Source organism: Oxyura jamaicensis, chromosome 4 (assembly GCF_011077185.1).
Source record: "Oxyura jamaicensis isolate SHBP4307 breed ruddy duck chromosome 4, BPBGC_Ojam_1.0, whole genome shotgun sequence".
NCBI lineage: Eukaryota > Metazoa > Chordata > Aves > Anseriformes > Anatidae > Oxyura > Oxyura jamaicensis.
In genome coordinates this window covers 35,944,733-35,966,691 of record NC_048896.1, presented here as the reverse complement: position 1 = coordinate 35,966,691, position 21,959 = coordinate 35,944,733, and the positions used below count along the sequence as shown (strand labels likewise).

The window sequence follows — 21,959 nt, the reverse complement described above, 5'->3', positions numbered from 1 at the left end:
CCCCCCCCCCCCCCCCCCGAAAAGACCTTGTAACTCTCCTTTTATTACATGATACAACTCTGAAACTTGAGGTCAAAAACCAGCACCGGTGCTAAGGTGAACAGGGAAGAAAACCAGTGTCCACCGACAGGAAGATTCTGATTCCCATCAGCAGCATACAAGGAGGCCCCAGCTGTCAGACCCCGGGGGGTGTATTTGGTCAACAATCCATTGACCACTCTCCTTATGTAAACCTGGTAGTTTCTCTCAGCCCTCGTATGCCCTGGGGGGAGGCAGTGTATGTTAACTACAGGTTAGCTATGAAAAAGATACATTTCCCCCCTCTTGTTATGCTGGTTCTCACATGGCTCTGCCACTGCTGCTGCATCTGCCCATGCAATATTCTACTGAAACCATACAACTTTCAGTACATATTCAGAAGATCTGGAAGCTGATTGATAGCAGTGATATAGGTGCTTTCTTCCTCTTTATATTTTTCAATCAGGCAACTACTGATTACATGTAAAAGGCATTTCTACTTTTGCTTCATTCTTTGACAAACATTTTCTCTTGATCACATTAAAAAAAAATCTCATCATCTTTGTCTTATGTCACAGTCCCTGAATTACGGGATCTCATGGATTACTGCAGAACATATATCAATTATCAACCGAGGCTTTGAAAAATGAATGAATTAGCACATTCTCAAACCAAGAGGCTCTCCCAGGTGGTTCGTACACTTTACTTAAGGTGTATGAACAACTCTTCCTCTTCCCTCATTTAGGATATAGACCTCTCTTCCCAGCTATGCTCCTTTAAGAAGAAAGATACAGGCTGCTCAGTCATGTACATACAAAGTCTTATTTCTGTCTGTTATTCAAAAATGTTAAGCACTACTATAAAAAAAAAAAAAAAAAGGAAATCTGTCACAAAGAGTTAAGCTGGAGGTGAAAATCGTATGTAGTATGGAACATAAGAGGTGCCACTTCACTTTATAACAAACTGACTGTTCTGTACCAACAAAGTTTCATATAAATGTAGCTAAAATGTAAAGCACTTTCAGTTGAGTTCAGACTGGAAGAATCTTCTTGATGGAGCTTATCTCAAAATCATTTGAAGTCCAAAGTGTCTATGCAAAACCATTAATTTCAGAATGTGTCTAAACACCATCCCGGAGACAGGCTACAATTTACAGTTCTCTGTGACAGACAAATCACTGGTAGAGCCCTGTCACTTAACCCCAGTGATTTCTTCGGTAGTCAGGGAAAGAAAGGTTTTCATACTGCCCTGTCATAGAAGGACTACAGGATCTGTCAACACTGTATAACTTTACATAAAAAATAAAAGTCATGCATAGGCATTTCAGACATCATGAAACGAAAATCAGCAAGGTGGGCTTTGAGATCAGTGTCATTGAAAAAAACCTGCTACATAAAGAAAGCTTTTCTATTTTTAGGGAAAAATATAGGGGGAAAATATTTTTTCCTTCTGCATCAGGTTTTTGTTCTACGTACTTTAATTGTCAGATGGAGCTCTCTAGTTTCATACAAGCCTACAGTATGGTTTCAATCTCCAGTTACCTAATGGTGCATGTTTGATAGCAGTAGAAGACTCCAGAGTGATGGCCACGCTTATCTGCCCAACGTACACTAATCTTGTCAAAGTTGTGAAGGGCCGGGCTGGCTAAAAATCAGATTAAGTTTATCTAAAGAGGACACTCTCATTGGATTTACAGTTTAAGTGCCTCCACGTTCAGTATGTGTTTCACCATCACAAATCAAATTGCATGCAACCTAGTGCCCATCTTGAAGTTTACAGGTATTTGCACCGTATGTGTTTAACACAACTTTTCCAATTGCCTTCATGCACATCGACTTAGAAACTGTTTAGCAAAACACAGTAAGTTGAACAGATATTTGTTTTAACCCCTCCCCCCCCCACACTTGGAACACTGCTTTTTCATTTCAAAAATTTGTTTCAGGATACGTAACTGAGATGTCGTATTTCACACTTGCCACAAATGTAACCTTTTCTGAGCAGTGTGCCAAGTAATCATGTTCACATTTTGTACAGCTCTTCATGTAAAACTGTGTTCCTAAAATATTATATTACAGATACTACTGCTGGGTGGTGAAGGAAAAGAATGCTAGAGACACACACACATGGAGTCACCCAGAAGTTATCAAATGCTTCCTAACTTTCCCAGCCTTGATCCTCTGCAGAAAGACCTTCAACTGTTTTGAAGGATATACAAAAAAGTTACGGCATTGTATCTTCCTTGCTGGGCAGAAAAAAAAAAAAGAAAAAAAGGACACATTCCAGGAAACCGGGCAGCCTGGCCTCAAGAGCAGCTATAGTTAGAGCAAAGATGCAGAGACATACTGCATGTGTCCTAAAATCCGTGCACTCCTTGCACACATATTAACTGGTTAAAGGATCAAGGAATAAACTAAGATATTGGAAAGGAGGAAGAGAAAAGACCTTTAGTTATCCTCCTCACTGTCTGACACTTTCAAACATATGTTTGATTTTTATTCTTTGCTATTCATGGGCATTAAAAAATATTGATCCAGCTATCAATTCATCAATACCAGCATTTGCTGTATCAACATGCTGGAAAAACCTACTGGACTACAAGATGCACCTGACGAAGCCTGGTGAGGTGCCGGGAGCTCCTACCATTAAAGATCTTTGGGAACTCTCTGATACTGACTACCTCTGCCCCAGTTAGGAATGTAAAAAGGGATAGAGGACTTTATTCAAAACACATGAAAGCAACAATGACACCAGTGAGAAACTGGGACTGGAATCAATGTGTTTAAGTGTCATATCTAGGTTTGGTAGACAGACAAACTATTTGAAGGCAGACAAGATAAGAAATAGCACACATTTTTTTCAGACACACTTTTAAAGTGTAGTGGCAGTGATAAGCACACTAAAAACCTCTTATTAGGAATTCATTTGCATCTGCTCATTCAAAATTAATTATCCTTGATGTGATGTTAAGAGTGCTAGTAGTGTATTTTATGCTGTTTTTGAGGTGCATTAAGCTATCAATGACTAACTTAGATAATCATAAATACAGTTAGCTACTAACTTTAAAAGTGATCATCAGTATTGCACAGCATTCAGGGTGTAAATACTTTCAAATCTGAAAAACATTAGTATCTTTACATTTGTAAACAATCAATTTTCATAATACCATGCTTAATAAGCTTTGTACACTGTATATGAGTCATGTGAAATGTAACTTGCCACTCCATGCCAAAAATCACTATTTTCTTCAAAAATTGACAGCTGAAGCTTGTGAGTTAGAGGGACTGATGACACTTATTAGAGTTACATGGCTTACAAAGGGTAGCTACACACTGATTTAATCCACATACCTCAAACTTTGATTATTAGCATCCCAGTAAATCCCTGTGTTGAGCATTCCCTATGAAAAGGCACTTAATTTTGCTGAAATTTGACTGTGTGTGCACTGATTCAATGATCCGGACAAATGCCCATTAGGGCCAGCGCCCCTAAATTGTTTTACTTTTTCTTTTTTTTAGCCTGTAACTCCTGAGTTCTATTCTTCCATTTTCCACAGCTTCAGTTTTTCTGTATGTATGAAATTCTCCACCTTAACCTTAAATTTTTCTGTCCTTCTGGTGTTCACTGACAGTCTCTGAGGCTTGGGCTTTATTCTCCTTCAGGGTTCATTCTTCTTCTAAATACTCATCATCCATTGCATTCTATAAAGAGAGTTCCCAGCAGTAGTTTTTAAAATAAAAGATAAAATGTTCAGTATCTGAACATTTAGGGCTCTAGTGTCAGTACCTGGAATGCCTCCTGTTGACAAGGATGGTTATCACTGGGGGCAACTGAAATCTGTTCATTCTGAACTGTCTTCAGAAATCAGCCTTATCTGATTGTTCTTTCAGATCAAAAGAAGTAGGAAGACAAAGTAAGCTGTGCATATTCTTTCACTCTGCACTTTGTTGTTAAAAAAGGAGGAATCCCACTAGGACCCATAAACCACTTTTAGATATCACTAATCTTTGCTATGAATTTCTATTTTTTTCCATTTACTGCCAGCTGACTGATTAGATTTTGATATTTTAGTGACATAGAGCAGCACTGTTAGGAATTAATGTGCAAAACACATAACAAAATCTAGACAGACAAAAGAGCATTTATTGCTCTAAGGAAAATGACATGTAATTCTCAGCACTTACAGCTGAGATTAGACCTTTTTTTCCACATGATAGATATGTAGTCAGTAACAGAAATACTTGCAAGGCCTCACCTGGAGCTCCTGGATTTAGGCACAGCTACCCTACCTTACAGGTATTTGTGGAAGATAGCTTGTGTTGCCTCTTACGTCAGGTTCAATCTCAGTGACTAAATATGTAACTACCTTGTTAACTGTTTGTTAAACAGATCAGAGGATATCAACCCTTTGCTTTTCTTTTATATATTAAAAAAAAAAAAAAAACACCAAAAATACAGCATACTTAATATTGATGCTGACAAAAGAGAAGTAAAATAGTACATATCAAAGTTTTGTTGAAAAAAAATATTTGGAATTGAACTGCTTATGGTACATCTCAGGCTTCACATTCAGCTTTACACGTACTGGACGTGCAATTTTTGGAGACTTTCCCAAAACTCAGTAGGACCCTGTTAAGGTTCTCTACATCTACATAAATAGCATTACCCATGTAACCAGTAAATAAATTATGTATTTTAAATTGTTTTATAGCTTTTGACACAGCTATTATCAAGTGCATTAAAATTTTAACATGGAGCCTGTATCTTACATCTATTTTCTACATCTGAATTTTGGTACGATTCTTAGGAAGCCTATGTACAACCAACCAGTTCCCTAACTTCTAATGAGTTCCATCTGGTTCATTGCCTTGTGTCATTCAAATGACCTGTCCTTTTTTTTCCCCCTCATTAAAAGACGATCAGGTCAATGACCATCTTGCTTTTGTTCATCTTTCATTCTGTCTTACTATAGTGTTAAAATGAGTTTTGTGAAAAACATTAGTGCAGTAGCTCCAAGCTTACTGAGCCAGCACACCGCATCTTTTTGGTACTTGTCTTATGCTGGAGAAACGGATGTGGATGACACTTGAATTTGAGACCAGTTTGCCATCAACAGCATCAAAATACCCCTATTTGTTAAAGGAAACCACATCAGAGTAGACCTTGAGGTCAAATCCCTCTTTCAGGGAACTCCATCCCTTCCCACATACGTAGCTGAAGTCAACCTCAAATCAGCAAAAACCTGCCACTCAATTCTTATTGTATACACAAAGTGTAGAAATCACAGATTTTCAGCAAAAAGGCAGAATGATAACAAAAATAAATCAAGCTCTTCATTCTCTCACCAGAAATTCACACTGACAAATTGAGTTATACTAGCTTCTGGTTCAGCTTGAAGTACCAGCTTCACATTTTCCTGAATTCTATGCTTCCTGACTTATCTCCCTTGGGCTATTCAGCTTAGATGGATTGAATAGTCTAAGTATAAAAATCACAGTATAGAAATCTATCACAAATTAGCCTTAAAAAGTAGTTCAAAGAACCATAACAAACCACAAGAAAGGGTTTTTAGCCTCTTGTAAGGAAATAACAAAATGTGTTTTGAAACAATAGTTCTGTGGCTCAAGAATAATTGAGCATCTTAAAATAGAAGGGTTGCAAAACTTGTGGCAATTCCAACCATGAGCTGTACTACTTCTGGACACATTATTCAAAATGCTGCTAAAGTGAAACTGTCAACGTTATTTAACATTTTGTGCAGAAACAAACAAAATCAGAGATTTTGTATCCTTCTTTTCGGCATGCAAGTGATAAACAGGATGTACAAAAGCGGGGTAAGGTGGTGGTGGGGACTTCTATTAAAGGAAAAGCCCCAGTTCTTTTTCATCTAGTGCACTATTCAAAAAACCCATACTCCATAATTAGTTTAGTAGTAACCATAATATTTGAGAAAACACAATTTCTATGCCATTGTAAACATTTTTATTGAAAAAAAAGAAGCTTGGTTCCTACACAGAAAGTAGAACTTTACTTGTCTAATATCAAGTTAGTATAAAGATTTACAAACCATCAGTGACAAGATATTCTAGAATTTTTCACCTGGGATATTTATTCTCTGATCCTGGATTGAACATGGTATCTGTTAACGAACATGGTATCTGTTAATACCAAAGCACTACAGAAGTAAAAGCAAGTCTTACAATAAAGTGTCCTAAAACACAGCACAGAAAATCCTGGACCATACAGATGTTGCTCCTCCCTAGGCCCATTACTCTGCACTCTAAAATGGAGCCCCTGATTTTGCCTGCAAATACTCCATAGGAGAATCCTACCAATAAACACAGAAATGGTTCCTAAGGACAAAGTAAATTTTCCTGTTTTCAGATCCCATCCTGCCCCTTGTGAAGGAAGGTTCATGTGTTTTTCAAAACGCCCAGAATATTTCATACCAAATTCCTCGATGAGCCGTATGTGCCAGGTCAGCCCTGCCTTATGAGCAAAGCACAATCTCTACAGCCACTGCCTTGTGCTGTGCATATGCCAGCAGGTTGCAGTAAGGGCTAACTTCCACTTTCTGCTGGAATCCCAAGAGATTCAGGATCTTGCTCATGTGGCAAAATAAGAATGTGTTTTAGCAGTCACTTTCCACATGAGGCCATCCGAGGTTCACAAAGGAGACATCTCTTCACTTTATTCTGCTATTAAACAGGTTAAGGTAGATATGCTCAGGAACTGCTTAATGACCTGATGAAATGGAGCTCATTAGTGATCAAATGGCTCTGGCCACTTCTGATTAAAAGTGTGGCAATCGTTGATTGTGATGATAACAAACTGAAATCCAACCGTTAACATATTCACTGGCTTCACAAGTTCAACTCATAAATTAACACAACTCAGAAAGGGGCTTTAAACAGAGACTGTACACCATGGGGACACTGAATTCCTGATGGCCAGGAATGCTAGAAGCAGAGAAATTTCCTTTGATAAGCAAAGCAGAAAATTGTGGTGTTTTAGTAGGTGAGGAGTATCCCTGTTTTTAGTAGGTGAGGAGTACCCTGAACTATTTAAACAAAGTGCTGGGCTAAACAGTGATCCCCCCTCCTAATGCCATTCTGTACCATTTAGAGCTACTCAGAAGAGATGTGTGGTTTTGAAAAGGACCTAGAAACAGATGTTTTCTACTAAAAATCCAAATTTCTAGATCTAGATCTAGATTTTTTTCTAGAAATCTAAATGTTAGATTAATACAAAAAGGATGAACTGGCACTGTCACTAACCCTGTCCTTAGATTTTGATAGTCTGGAAAGAGCAGTGAAGTGCAGAAATTCAGGTCTGTGATCCCCAGGCTGACTTGATTCACAGTTCAGAACTTCAGATGGGGACTTGAGCTTTGATGGGACAGAAGATTTCAGAACTCACATCTTCATTACTGCCTGCTGGTGGCTAAGGTGTTGAAAAAACATTTATCACATTTATAACTAAAATGCCAAACAGTGCAATTTTGTGTAAAGATGCTAGAAGTGTTTTCAAATGTCAAAAAACCTATACGATACTGCATGTCACTGCACCTGACTGACTGACTGCCATGAGAAGTCAGTTCAATGATTCAGTACAACACCTTTTTTATTCTGCTAAGGACAACTTGAAAAAATATTTGCATTGGCATCCCTCTGCAGCTCCTAAGTATAGATAGCCTGACAAAGGTTTAACAGTAATGGGCAGAATCATACCAATATCTAAACAGAAACACTAGAGATGTGCTACTGTTAAAAGAAACAGTCTGTGTGGCTAGTAGCAGGTAGGTGAGCTTACCATCTACTTTAGCTGGTGCACTTCAGGTATTCAGCTCTGATCCTTTAACTACAATGCAAGGACTTGAGATGCTGTGCCATTCAGTGCATAGACAGAGTTACACCAGGAGAGACTCAAGTCACTGTAATCTCTGCCTACTAAACAAAAAAAATCCATGGATGTCCAAAAATGTATATAACACAAGAGAAGCCATAGGCTCTTTGTACTGGGGTGAGAAAATTCCACTCTTAGCAATGCTCAGTGCTTTTATATACGTTGTTCTTGAAAGGAAAAGAAAAAAAGACAGAAATTGTGACAATAAATACTTTTGCCACAAAAATGTATCATCAGGACATCTATTAAATATTGAAACCTCTACTAAAATACCATCCTTTAACACAGTGTACAACACCAATTGACTGTCATGAATAAAAACTGAAGTGAAATGCTAGCATTTAAGCCACAGATGAGAACTTGAAAATAAGTGATCATAAAAGCTGTAAAAAATAAAAATTGTGAGGAAAGATTTTCATTTACCATTAAAATTAATATGTTTTTTGCACAGGTTTATTGATTTTAGCTTATTGTTTGCAGTACCAAAGAGTTGTAAGATAATGGTCTGGAAGAACAGAGATTTAAGAGTATTTGCTTTCAATAGAGACCTTCTTACCACAAGGACCATTCGATTTTTTATAGCTCCAGTTGAGATCTGCTGAGGACTTACATTGCTGGACACTGGTGAGAACTGTAAGAACACAGACCCACAGACCTACCTAAACAACACTTCAGGGCTTACTTGGTAAATGAACAGGCCTGGAAGTCATCATGGGGAATGCCCACGAACAAACAAACAAAAAAAATCAAACAACAACAAAACAAACAAACAAACAACAACCAAAAAAAATAAATAAATATGTCATTGCTGAACTCCTACAGCACCAGCAGCAGGAGCGCTGACCTGTGTGTTGTATTGTTCAGGACACACGATGGCCAAATAGCATACCGACCTTGGGAGTCATCGGCTATTCACGGCTTCAGGAATATTGATGTAGAACAACAAAGGATTTCAATTAACTAATTGCATTTTAAAAAGTGCCCTCCTGCTCTGAATTGCTCCCTTCGCTGACACAAATTTGAGCACAGTAAGGTCCAGATGAGTTAGCAAAAGCTGCCACAGTGGTAGTTTAAAATCACCTGTTAGATGTGCTGGTTTACTTTATCCTGTAATGACTAAATGGGCAATGGAAGGTAACATTTCATACTGGTTAGCTTTACAAGCATATGCTAGTTTCAGCTCATTAGTCCTATTCAGGGGTATATTTTTGTTTCTAGATAAAAGTACATCCAAACAGGAGGAAGTACAGGTATTACAAAGACTATCTTTCAGTTTCTTTGTCAGAGGAACACTACAAAACACAAGTATAAGTTACCTATTTTAGTCTAAATGCTTAGTCCAGGGTAAAAAGGAGGAGCACCTTTCAAATAGCTGAGAAGAATCTGAAGAAACCACGATTTTTTTTTCCAGTGGCATTCATACAGCCCTTCCAAAGTGGAATAAAAAAATTAAATACTCTGAAGTCCAAGAAGTAGCAAGAGTATATTTCAGTAGCATAGACACGGCGTGTGTGTGTGTAATGCAACAAATAGCCAACCATTAAACATTGTTAGGTATTCAGCTGAATATGAATATTATACATACAACCTAGAATAAATGATATATACATGTTTCTCTATCTAATACACCGACTATTTTATTCTAAAAAAGGCCATAATATAATAAGTCAAGTTCACAAACCACATTTGATTAAAAAGAAAATGTATATAAGAGAATGTATTTAAATAATTGTATTTCAAATCTGTAAAATAGCATTCTGGACATTTTGCTGCGTATTACTCTCATGCCCATAATGAACATAAAGTCAGATTTACTGTTTTGATTTTGCTACAAAAATCATACACAAAACCTACATTAAAAGCTGCTACACCAACCAACACAATTCTTAATGTGCATTCTGAAAACAGAACAGTAAGACTAATATTGCATAGAGAAAATGCATTGAAAATTCCCAGTCCTTCCAGACCTTTCTTTCAGTATTAATAACTCTTTTGTTTATTTGTTTGTTTGTTAATGTGGAGCTATATTATCCCCTCCCAGAGACAAGTTTAAGCACTACAGAGGACAATTCAAGAAGACCACAGAGGTCAGTTATGTTGTATGCAACTCTAGAACTGCAAATATTTGTTTTTTTTAGCAAATACCTCTCATCTTCACCTTTCCACAAGTGAGATACCTTACTCTGCTTCACTTGCACTGTCCCTTTGTCAGATTCAAGAAAAAAACTGTATTACTCAGCAATTACAGAATCCATTTAAATTAAATATGACAACACAGCTAGAAGATGAGAAGGGCGATAAGCTGGTAAAAAATTCTGATAATGAAGTGCCTAGTTCTGGCAACCATGTGATACAATATCTAAAGCCGTTTCCAAGTTATTGAGACTTTTCTTTTACATGTGCAGAGAGCAAGCAAGAAGGAGAGAGAGTTAAAAAAAAAAAAAAAAAAAAAAGAAAAAGAAAGAAAGAAAAAAGAATCTGTGGTCTGTAAATGATCAGCACAAAAAATAAATTATGGTCAAGTAACTGAACTTTTCTGATGTGTAAATTGAATCATTCCCACACGCTGGTGTTTTATAATTAAAAGACCCTTTTCACTGTGGGAAATTTTACTGAATTTTGTATTAAAAGAAGAAACAAACCATCAATCAGGAGGAGGTAGGGGAACTCAAAGAGCTCAACCCATTAAACTTGAAGAGTGTAGTTGAATTCTGAATGACTTGCTCTAGGAAACTGTAGCTCTTTTAAGGCAGGATACTGTACAAACATTAATGAGCAGAACATGTATCTGATAACTGTTCTAAAATCTTTTGTAGTCATACAGAAGAACACACTTTCCACTTGGTGTCACAAGATGCAGAATATAGTTTTAAATGAACCCTTTTTGTGAGGTTCACAAGCTTTAAATTACCTGACTTCGGTTACCATTGAGAAAAATTACTGAGCTGAAACAAACAAACAAACAAAAACAAACCAGGTCCTTACTTGAGTCTATATAAGTACTAATAAAACAGAATAAGATTGGTTACAGCCAGATCACTGCCAAATGCAAACACTTTTGAGTGAGAACCAACAGCTACCACTTCGGAGTTATGGTACCCTCCTTATCTGCTTTCATCTGAGTTTAGGTCATGGTTACAAGTGGCATTTGCAAAGTATTCATCTAAAGAGAGGCATCGTTAAAAAAAAAATACATCACAATATAACATACATAGGCCACAGTAGTTTCTTGTGATTTAATAGCTCCTTTTGAGAATTTCATTCTTTATTTATTCTATTCTATTCGTGCTAAGTCTGGCTGGTAACAGGGTAAAGTGTCAAAACATAAAACCATTTATCACTCTGGATCTTCCTTCCTGGACAAAGTATTCATACATGTCAAAGTTAGCACTACATGCATCCCTTTTTATATTTTGACCTATGCTGTTATTGCAATAGTAAATTAGACATAGCAGCTTAAGTTGTAGAGAATGATTAAGTCAACTGGACATCGCATACTGAGCACAGACTGGCTTCTTGAAATTTCGTAGTCACGCTCTATTCAGTCAGCTAGACAACCTATTTCTAGTCAGCTATAAAACTGCTATTTAAGAATCACCAATGCAGTATATGGATCCCACTAACACTTGAGGCTGTAGGACACTTCATCTTACCTTCAGTTTTCTACCTGGTGTTATACTGGTGGGTCTCAGATTATCCAAGAACCTACAAAGAGAATAGATTATGATGAATTTGGTCATCAGACATTTTCTATTGTTCAATTATTATTACAATACACTACAGCAACTTTAATTTTTTTTTTTTTTTTTTTTGTACAACTGTTTTCATCTTTGAATTGTGATATATGATGTGTTCATTAGCTGTGTATCTTTCCTAACATCTAAGCGAGATGCAGATCATCTTTTACAAAGTATTTATTATAGCTGCTACTGGACTGACACATTACTACACTGTAAGAGACTTTTTTGTTTGTTTGAACCATATGGCAGCGTTGACTGCAAGTTAAACAGGAAATCTAAAAGTGACATTTTGTAGATTCATGTTTATTGTACCACACTTTCACATTTGGTTTCTTCAGCTCACATGTGAAAAGGTTCTTTCATTGCTACTACTGTGGAAAACTGATCATGTGTTCTGAGTATTTAACATAAAATGTAAGAGAAGGGTCTTCCTAACTTTAGCACAGACAATACGAATTTTCAATTCTTAGCAACTTAGCAATTTTGTTGATGTATTCACCAGCAAATATGACAAATTATCCTCCCATTGCTTTGCAAAGCCAACATAGTCAACAGTAATAAACATAAAACATATGGAAAAGATACTGGTTTTTTAAAAAAGAAAAACGTACCCAATAGCACTTAGAATATATATGAAGAACTATTTTCAGAAAGCATTTTTCATAAGTATTACAAGCTCACGGTGTTCTAAAGTTAACTACAAAGTGATTTTCTGTTTTAATAAATGATTTTGGAGTATTTCACCTATAAAGAATGAGCATCAAGAAATTAAAAGGGTACGTGGAATAAAACCTAGCCAACAACAACAGTATCATTTCACTGTACTTTCAGAATTTTAAAAATGTAGTGTGAATGAGCATTTCAATGGTTATACTTTTTTTTTTTTTTAATTATTATTTCTTTCAAGCAAAATAGGTCAGGTGTAAAAGCTCAGCATTTTTAGGATTTCTCTCTCTCTCTTTTTTTTTAAGGTAGGCGTTGATCAAAGAATCAGGAGTATCAGTATGATACCATGAAAGCGCCATGAAAGTCATTCTCAATACTGCCTTCAAACTTCTGATAGGCAGAGTTAAGAAACAGGATCAGCATTCTATTTTTAGCTTTTGGGTACAGACCGTATTAGATCACAGTATTGACTGGCTCTACGTTCTAAAAAAGTGGCTGGATATTGGATCTGCACATCCAGGTTCTACCTGAACCACAAAATGCATTTCCTATGGTATCTGCCAATACAAAACTGGATAATGAAATGCAGTGCAAACTCTTCCACCTTGTACCAAGATACTCTAAATGCCAGTATAGGCCCTGGACGGTAAATGAGGAAAAAACTTCATATAGACATAAAAATGAATAAATAGCTTGACTGTCCAGTCAATATAAAAATGAAAGAAGCTTCTATACTAAAATATAAAGGTAGCAATATGGTGGCAAGATAGTGAAAAAACAAACGCTCAATACGAACAATGATCTAATGCACAGTAACCACTTACCAAGTCATTGACTCACACCATTTGAGTACCTGGCTCTAAAATTCCACTGCTAATAAGGATTTTATATCACTAAGCTGATGGTGGTTCTATTCAGAGAACTATTTAGAGAATAAGTTTTGCACTCTTTTCATCTTTTTGTGGGTGTAAGGTTCTTTTAAGGACTGAGGAAAATGACAATGATGTGATTGTATAGACCTGCTTTTTGCTTTATTCATAAGTAACATTAAGACCTCTGGTTTATGCAGATAACCCATGCCGTAACATTTGTGTTTCTTCTTTTAGTTATAAGCAAGTACAAAACTAAGCAGTAAGTAACCAGGCTTGTGTCTAAGCATTCATATTTGTGTAATCAGAATATCCTACTACAGGAATTCTGAAACCAAGACACACCAGAAGGCAAATCACAGATGCAGATGTGTAGAGACCTATGGCAACAATCTTATATTTCATCCCTTTGTTTTCTACATGCATTATAAGTTACAGGAATGTAATCTTCCACCACTGGAGGGTGGGCTAAGGAGTTCCGAATGATGTCTTCACAAATTTACGAAAAGCAGGAATTGCTCTCTTCAATATTCCTTATTTCTAGATTTAGGTGACTCTGTGCCCAAAATTCTTTGCTCTGTGATTCCATTTCTTAGGTGCCTAACAATACTGATTCAGTTCATTCGTATTTCTGAATATATTCCTAGCAGTGCACACTTGAAAGTCAAGCCCGGTGACGCTCTCTGCCAACATATTTAACTCCCTTTGATGCTCCGATCATCATTTACTGGAGCATGATCAAAGAGTGCTGCCCTCAGAAACTCGGGAAGGAAAACTGAAAATAGCTGCCAGTTAAGGTCCAATAAACAGCAATGGAGGCTTCATCCTTCCGAGCTGCCCAGATACAGAATTCCTCAGTTTCACTGGAATCAGTCTGATTCAGCGGTCTGCTGGTTTTCATAATTCATAAGAATTCAACAGAGGGGCTCTGAACAGGAATTTTGAACACTCAAAAGCCGAGCAATTGATCTGAAGTAGTTCAGCTCATGCACAAACCCTCACAACAGACCTGTGACAAGAATCCCAGCATCCTGAAAAACAATGCTGAGTTGAGAAAGGAAGAGAAGCTATTGTTATTAGAATGCATAAACTGCTGATCTTCAACAAGAAAAATAAGATTTCCTCTAACTGGTCCTAACTAGCTTCTGAAAGAGGACAATTGAAGGCCGTGTACAATGACCCCAGCCCAGAGAACAAGGCAGCCATAGAACTGCCAGCCCTGGAGCTGTGTTTCCAGGAGGTTGCAGGTCTCCCATAGGTCCGAATCCCTATAGGGCAAGGAATACACATTCAGAAAACTGCATCAGTTTCCAGCAGTCGACCAGAGAGACTGATTCTTGTTCATCACCCCCACAAAATCAGTGAAATATTTATATGTACTGAGCCAGAACCTTTCATCTCACGGAGAACATGCAAAATAGAGGAGAGTAAAACATCAGTGCTACTTTATGTACGAGTGGCTCAAAAAAGCTCATACAACTTCACTGTTGCTTGCCAGATAAAACACTGGAATGATCTTGCACATCCTATTTCTGTCTTAACTTTAAAGGTGTGTTTACTTGGAACTGGATTGATTATATTGCCATGATAACATCTGTAAGAAACCACACTTCCATTTGAATTAGGGAATAATAGTTCACACGCCAGAAAAATAGTTTTCAGTTTCAGGGCACTGAACAGAAACTTTTTGTCCTACTCAGTTACATGTTGAGATGGTAAAAATGGGGTGTTTGCAAATTGAGAATGAGCCAGCATAGGGTAGAGTAAATGCTACATATAGTAGACAAACAGCAATTTTGTGACACAGAAACAGATCAGGTAAATAGCTTCTCACAGAATAGCACCCTCCACACAGGGTTTCAGAAGTTGTATCAAACAGATTGGACAGGGCTAGACATTTACCATCAACTCAGAGAAGCATCCTGGCCACTTATGTGAACAGTGCTCTGCTGTAAATTGCATTTGAGCCATATCCCTAGACACAGCTGGAAAGAGGCCTGAGCCAAAGATCATGTAGGGCATTTTTATTTACTAGTTTATTGAGTTGGATCATTGGCACAATTGATCCAAAGTACTTGGTAACAAATGAATTAGAAGCAGCCAAGAGCTGCTGTGCTGTGGAGAATGAATGATGCTGGAGGTTCTCAGCACTACACTCATTCAGCACGAACGAATGGACTTTACGGGCTACCATGGTAAGCATTGATCTGCTGCAATAATCCCAGCGGTACAAGGAACCAGCAAGCACAGTGTTTGTACTGACCACGGAAAGGCTGATGTAAACAACTATCTAAAACTGAAAGAACAGTAAGGACAGATTTCTTGGGCCCAAGTAAATCCTCTAGGGTACCATTCATATAAGAAGTAAATAAAATAATAAAAGATATAGTTCTTTATATAACAATATAGAGAACTATAGCTTTATACATCTATATGGCTATATGTAGTTTTATACGCGTATATATAACCATATTGCACTTATAACTATGTATAACTTCTATACAAACTCGTTGCATTTTCGCTTGTATGACAAATACAGTACTAAAGTATGACAAACACAGTACTAAATGCATTATTTTACAACCTTATCAGAGTAAAACCCAACTATATAACTGTAAATTAGCAGTAAAGATTTATCTCCTTCTACATAAGTGTATATATATTCTTTATTTATTTGCAACAAGAATTTATCTATATGGTCTCCAGAGAACCTCACCATGCTGTTAATTCATCTGGTTATTAACAGTGAGGCATATCCACCAGAGCTCCTGCTAGTAAATTGGAACAACAGTTTTGAAAGAGAGCATTGGAAAATGCAACATTTTAATGTTAAAATGTCATTACTTGGAAATTATTTAAGCTTCTCCTGTGAATTTTGCAGGGGGTTGGGGGGTGTCAAATGTTGTTTATTGCATTTTCTATGTTAAATGATATCATTTTTCCATGGAACAGATTCTTTACACATTATTTTCATGTTCACAGTATTACTGGTAAAACCTGCTGAGATGCAACCTCACAGCTACAAAGATGCCAGTTACCTGTCATACACACTTAAAATAATTGGTATCATAGGAAAAGTAACACGGCAAAAAGTAACTTTAAAGACCAGTACTCTCTGTGATATAATGCAGAACATATGTTCAAAATATGTGTAATAATTAGAGCACTGTGCATCACTTTTCATATCAAACCTGGCATTGCTTAAGCTAGTTGTATGAGTATGAATATCATACTATAATTACTCAGCCTACCAATTACATGTTCACCCATACCATGCAAATTATTCAACTTCACAACACTTTACCCTGCACAAAGTCCATTGCCAAATACAAACACATAAAAATTTGCCCTTTCGCTTTGAAATATCTACTGGATTTTTCTTAATAGAGAGAGTAAAGCAAGAAAAAAGTAAAGTAAGAAAAACAGGGGTAAAGATGAAACAGTTTAAAAGTGACTGGAACATTTAATTCCTTAAATTATTGTGAGCAAGACTACATGGCTTTCTGGACTCTTATTAACTTCTCAACAAAGCTCTGAATAAGCATAAACCAACAATATGCCCTATGGATTTATTTCTTAAACAGAAGAATGTTCTTTCTGTTTACATGGAGTACAATTAGTTTTGCTGTTGACAGCAACATGAAAAAATGCATCATATCTTGCAAGGTTGTACATACAAAAGTATCAATATAAATATTTTTGAAAAGGCGAAAGACAATGGTGGTCATATGAAGACAATTAGGAATATAAAGAGCATATCTTTAGATTCTTTTTTCATTAAGTGGTATCATTATTATCCTTGCACAGACCATTTTTGTTTTAACATTTTTTTCTGTTCCACCCTTGATTTCATGCAAACATACAAACTCACGGTTTAGACCATGACACACATTCACACGAAGCTGCGAATGGCTGATTTGCACTGTAGCAAAGACCTTTCCACTGGAGATTGCTTCTGAATGCTGAGCAAGATAAAATTTGGCAGTTTTGAGAGAAACCTAACATATCTGAAAGCTGGTGGTTAAATAATGTTAGTATTCAGATCTGTACCGACTGAAGTCTCAAATTATTGTTAATTAAATGGAGTCTGGCTTTTAAAGGAACTCTATTTCTTCACTGATGAATCAAATAATTACTATTTTAATCACTTTTGAGATTAAATTCTGGCCCATCAAAAGCAGTACTTTAACAAGAGCCAACAAGACGCTCAAAATGAACGTTTTGCTGTTCCAGGACCTTTTACAACTCTGATCTCATCCCGAGAATGCAACATTCTGTAAGCATTTTTTTTGCCCCCTCATCCCAGCTGCAAACATCACTGAAGGCGATATATATATGAAGGCAGATCTTCTCCATGACCAGACACAGGAACACAAAGAAGTTTATTTAGACTCTTTGATGCTGTTCTAAAAGGTCTCTCTCCTCCTCCTCTCCAAAGCTAGTTTTTTGTTTGTTTGTTTGTTTCCCTTCTGTTTTCTCTGTGTATTACTTACTTATTATATTGAAAAATTCTGGTCAACTGCAATATATAAAAAAAACTTAAAAGCCCAGTGCACATTTTCTTCAAATAATTTAACTTGTATTGTCATGTATTTCAAACAACTTTGCAAGTTATGCTGAAATATAATCACTGTCTTGTAGTTGATCAGGTTGGTATTAGGTAGATCGTAATTAGAGCAGAAAATTCACTGAAAACTGCTGCGTTACATATTTTAGAAGTCACAGAAGAACCTCACATAAATAAAAATGAATTGAATAGAATGCAATTTATTCTTTTCAAAGATTTCCTACAATGGATGTCAGGAAAGTAATAACCAACTCTAAGTTAGTTTTCAAATATGCAAAGTCAAATTGGACCTTGTTCACTAAAACTAAAGATAATCACCTTAGGCTAAACCTGTATGGGGTTTTGGATGCAATGTTCTTTGCACTTCTTTTTGGTTTTGAAGTCTTTTTAGAAAGGTGTAAAACAGTAAAGATGAGAAAAGAGGGGCTAAGCCTTTAAAGGTTTTGACGGTTTGCTCTTCAGCAGCCATAACTGGATTTACTGAAAGAAACCAAATGAAATATTTAAAAAGCTTATGCTGATCTGCAAACATTTGCCGCAAGCATCTATTTTTTTTTTTCCTCAACAGTCTTTAATAGTGCTTTGAGAGGATGTAAATTTTGTTTCCAGCTCATTTTAGAAGTTTTTAGCAGAACACTGAAAAGAAAGTAGGCCTTAAAATCCCAGAAGTGTTTTGGAGAAAACCAATGCCCTCGAGAAATATGGTTACTGATAGACACTGGTGGGATATAATTGCCCTTGTCAACCTTGAACACGCAGTGACTAAATATCAGGGAAGAAAAAAAAAAAAGTCAATATTACACCAACTGTGCACTTAACTACAGTGTTTCTGTGTTCACACAGAGAAAACAAAAATCAATTTATTGTGTGAGAGCCTACCATCCTTTCAGAATTCAGTCAATCCACTGATTTATTAATGTTATTGATTACACTGAACTAAACATATTATATGAAGACTCCCAGTTCCCAGTTTAAAGATTTGATTTTACACTTTGGGATGTGAATTATCCTTGAGACTAACTCCAGTAATATAAATGGGAATTTTGTGAAAAGATTTATGGCAGTTATATATCTCTAAGTCTGCAGAAATGTGCTTGGTAGCACCTTCTACTTTCATACTTAAATATTTATACATAGAAACCCCTTTTCTAAGATCTGAGGCAAGATGGACACAAAATATAATTGCAATTAGAGATATGCTGAGCTTCCAGAAAATACATCTGGAGACTAAGTCATGAAGAATACCTGCTGATTCCTGGGTAGTGTGGGTACTTAACTTACCTGCATGCTGTGCATCTAGTTACTGTTTGTATTTCACAGGAGAGATCCATTACCCATATCAATAGTGGGCAACCAATTATAACCAGAACATATTACTTCAACTATCTTAATATATTAGGTTACAAGTGGCAAATCATGAGGATGATCTATGATAATTAGAGCAAACTGACAGCAAGTTATGCATGTGTGATTCATCAGAAGAGAAAAAACATTGCATGCAAAAATCAACAGTAACTGCCACATTAGGTAGGCTGGAGTCTTCACTTTCCTTGTGGTCTGCACCAATGACCAGCTTGCTTTATTTACCCCAAAGTACTAATGCTTCTGGGTTTGAATTATGACTTTTACTGGGAGAAGTTCTATTCCCCTAATGGCAAATATGTACTTTTCTTTTTACCCCGGAGATGTACACATTATTATGTGTGAAATACCAATAGAAAAGCACACCAAAATACAGTGTTTGTCTCAGTGGAAAACTTACGTCTATTTTGAAAAACTTTGCTCACAGACTCTATCTAATTTATGTCTTTTTATTGGTTTGAAGTTGTTTAAGAAATTCATATATTTCCTGTTAAAGAAAGCAGAATCTGATTAACTTTTTTCAATATAGACTCAACTAATACAGGCAAGAATCAACTAGTTCAGCTGGAATGTGGGAAAACATTAATGATGTTTCAAAGGATTTTTAGATAAGGTCTCTTATTGTTATGAGCACGTTACGGAATTATAAACTTAATACAGGTGTCTGTGCTCTAAGGTATATGGAACATATATTGCTAACAAAACAATTGCAGTCAACGAGGCAGTCTCTGCTAACTCAAAGTAACCCTTTCACCATCAATCAACTACTTTATAGTAGATAGTGAAATCCCATCAAAAGATCTTCTCTACCTTGTACTTATCCTCCTACAGGTAAAATAACTATTCTTGTATCAAAAGGTAATTTAGTCTTGTAGATTTAATGATCTCTAGTTTTTAATCTCATAAAAAAAAGGAGGACATGAGAAGAAATAAGAGTTCAAATTCTACGTGATTCTTTTATGTGTATTTAGATTTGTGATACCTTTAGAAGAAAACTATTGTGCCCTCATATAAATGGCATGACATTTAATTCCATTTTCACTCTGAAAGATAGCCTAGGTTTATGTACGTTATCGGTTTGATTCTCCACTGCTGTTAATGGAAGTTTCTCTACTACTCTGAATTAACTGGTAAGAGACTTTTATATAAATAGTATGTATGACTACCTGAGAAATCTTGAAAATGGGACAACGCCAGAACTTTAAAAAACAACAACAACAAAAATGTCAACAAATAAAGATTACTCATTCCATAGCAATTGCCTAGCACAGCAGTGTCAAGGTTGCTATTTTACTTCACTGTGATTTGCCTTGTCTCAACTCAACATTGTTAATTACTGGTGATTTAAAAGGTGCATCATTACTGTATTGTGACCTCCCTTACTACAAAAGTCTTAGGGATTTCTTCAGGAATGTGTAGTTCAACAGGCAACTCTGATGAGCTTCTTCACTAGGGAGTGAAATAACAGCTGTGAATCATACAAAGAGTTGGAATGAGTGAAACTCAGTGTCAATAAATGCAACACAGTCAGTATGGGAAATAAATACGCCTTTCCTATACATATGAAGAGATGGGTTCTAAATTAGCTATTACTGCTTAAAAAGAGAACCAGGGAGTCATTGTGACTAGTTCTCTAAAAACATCAGCTTCCAACCTTCCAAAAAAAAGCAGCATTAGAACATTAGAAATGATTAAGAAAAGAACACGGCAGGAAACTTTCTTTTATGCTATAAATCCACCACGTATTCGTGTTGAACACTGAATTACTGATCTCTCTGTCTAAAAATATGTGCTAGACCTATGAAAGAGGCAGAAAAGGCAGAAAAAATATGGAGAGATTCTGAAGTCGTTCCATACTGGAAGACAGTGAACAGACCAGAGTTCTTCAGCCTGAGAAAGAGATAACTGAAGAAGTATGTTACAGAGATTTATTTAATTACATATAGGGGATTCTCATTACTATTACTAATGCTATTCAACAGACCTAGCGGATTCATTGATACCTATGAAACATAACGGCCAGAGTTTCATCTCTGACATAACAAGCCACCAATTTCCAAGTGGTAGTAGGGAAGAATTGCCATAAATGTTTCTCTTCTCATGCTCTTTCTTTAGACATCTCCTACCTGTTTGACTAAATGTGGTTGAATCTTATGCATCAAAAATAAACCATGGTAGACTAATCTGGTTCCTCCCTGTTATAAAATGCCCATTTTCTTTCTGTACATAGGAAACACATTAGCTCTCATCCATCATCATGAGTAAACTGACAGAATGCCACATTAACTAAGCTCAAGATAAGAGAGGTTAGATAGGAAAGGAATTGTTTAAAGGCAAGATACCTGCCAGTAGTGCTGAAATCCAGACAGAGTTCCTCTGAGCCTGATTTTTGAGCAATATTATTTAATATTTTTGTTAGTGATCTTGGCAGAATAATGGTTGGAAAATAGGACTGTTGCACTGTACAGGAAACAAGAGATGACCTTGAGGACTTATCTAGTAGAAATGGGGTAAAATTCAGGTAGGTAATGCAAGACTATATACAAAAAGTATTTCTGCTAGAAATCAGAAGCTTATTAGCTGGAAACAACAGAGAAGAATCTGTTGGAATAGTTGATTTCAACATGGACTAATTGATTTCAAGATTACTACACACCTGGATACAACAACACCATAAAATCTAACAGTAAAGACCAATGAATTCGCCAACTCTTTTACACTCATTCTTTCATTTTTTCCCACTTTACCTTAAATTTCTAACATAGTGCGAATTATCCAGATTTCCTAGTATTAAAGTGCAAAGTAATGACACTTCTGATGCCCCAGGACCTCTTT

The 21,959-nt window shown here is 36.4% G+C and overlaps 1 protein-coding gene across 10 annotated transcripts in view; it reads right to left on the bottom strand.

Moving 5' to 3' along the window:
- The window catches only part of TENM3 (teneurin transmembrane protein 3), a 1,329,889-nt gene that overhangs the window by 445,057 nt on the left and 862,873 nt on the right, over window positions 1–21,959 (bottom strand). For all 10 annotated transcript variants that reach the window (XM_035325081.1, XM_035325082.1, XM_035325083.1 and 7 more), the window contains one exon: window positions 11,574–11,625. The gene's annotated coding sequence lies outside the window, so the exon portion shown is untranslated. The remainder of the gene's footprint in view (window positions 1–11,573; window positions 11,626–21,959) is intronic.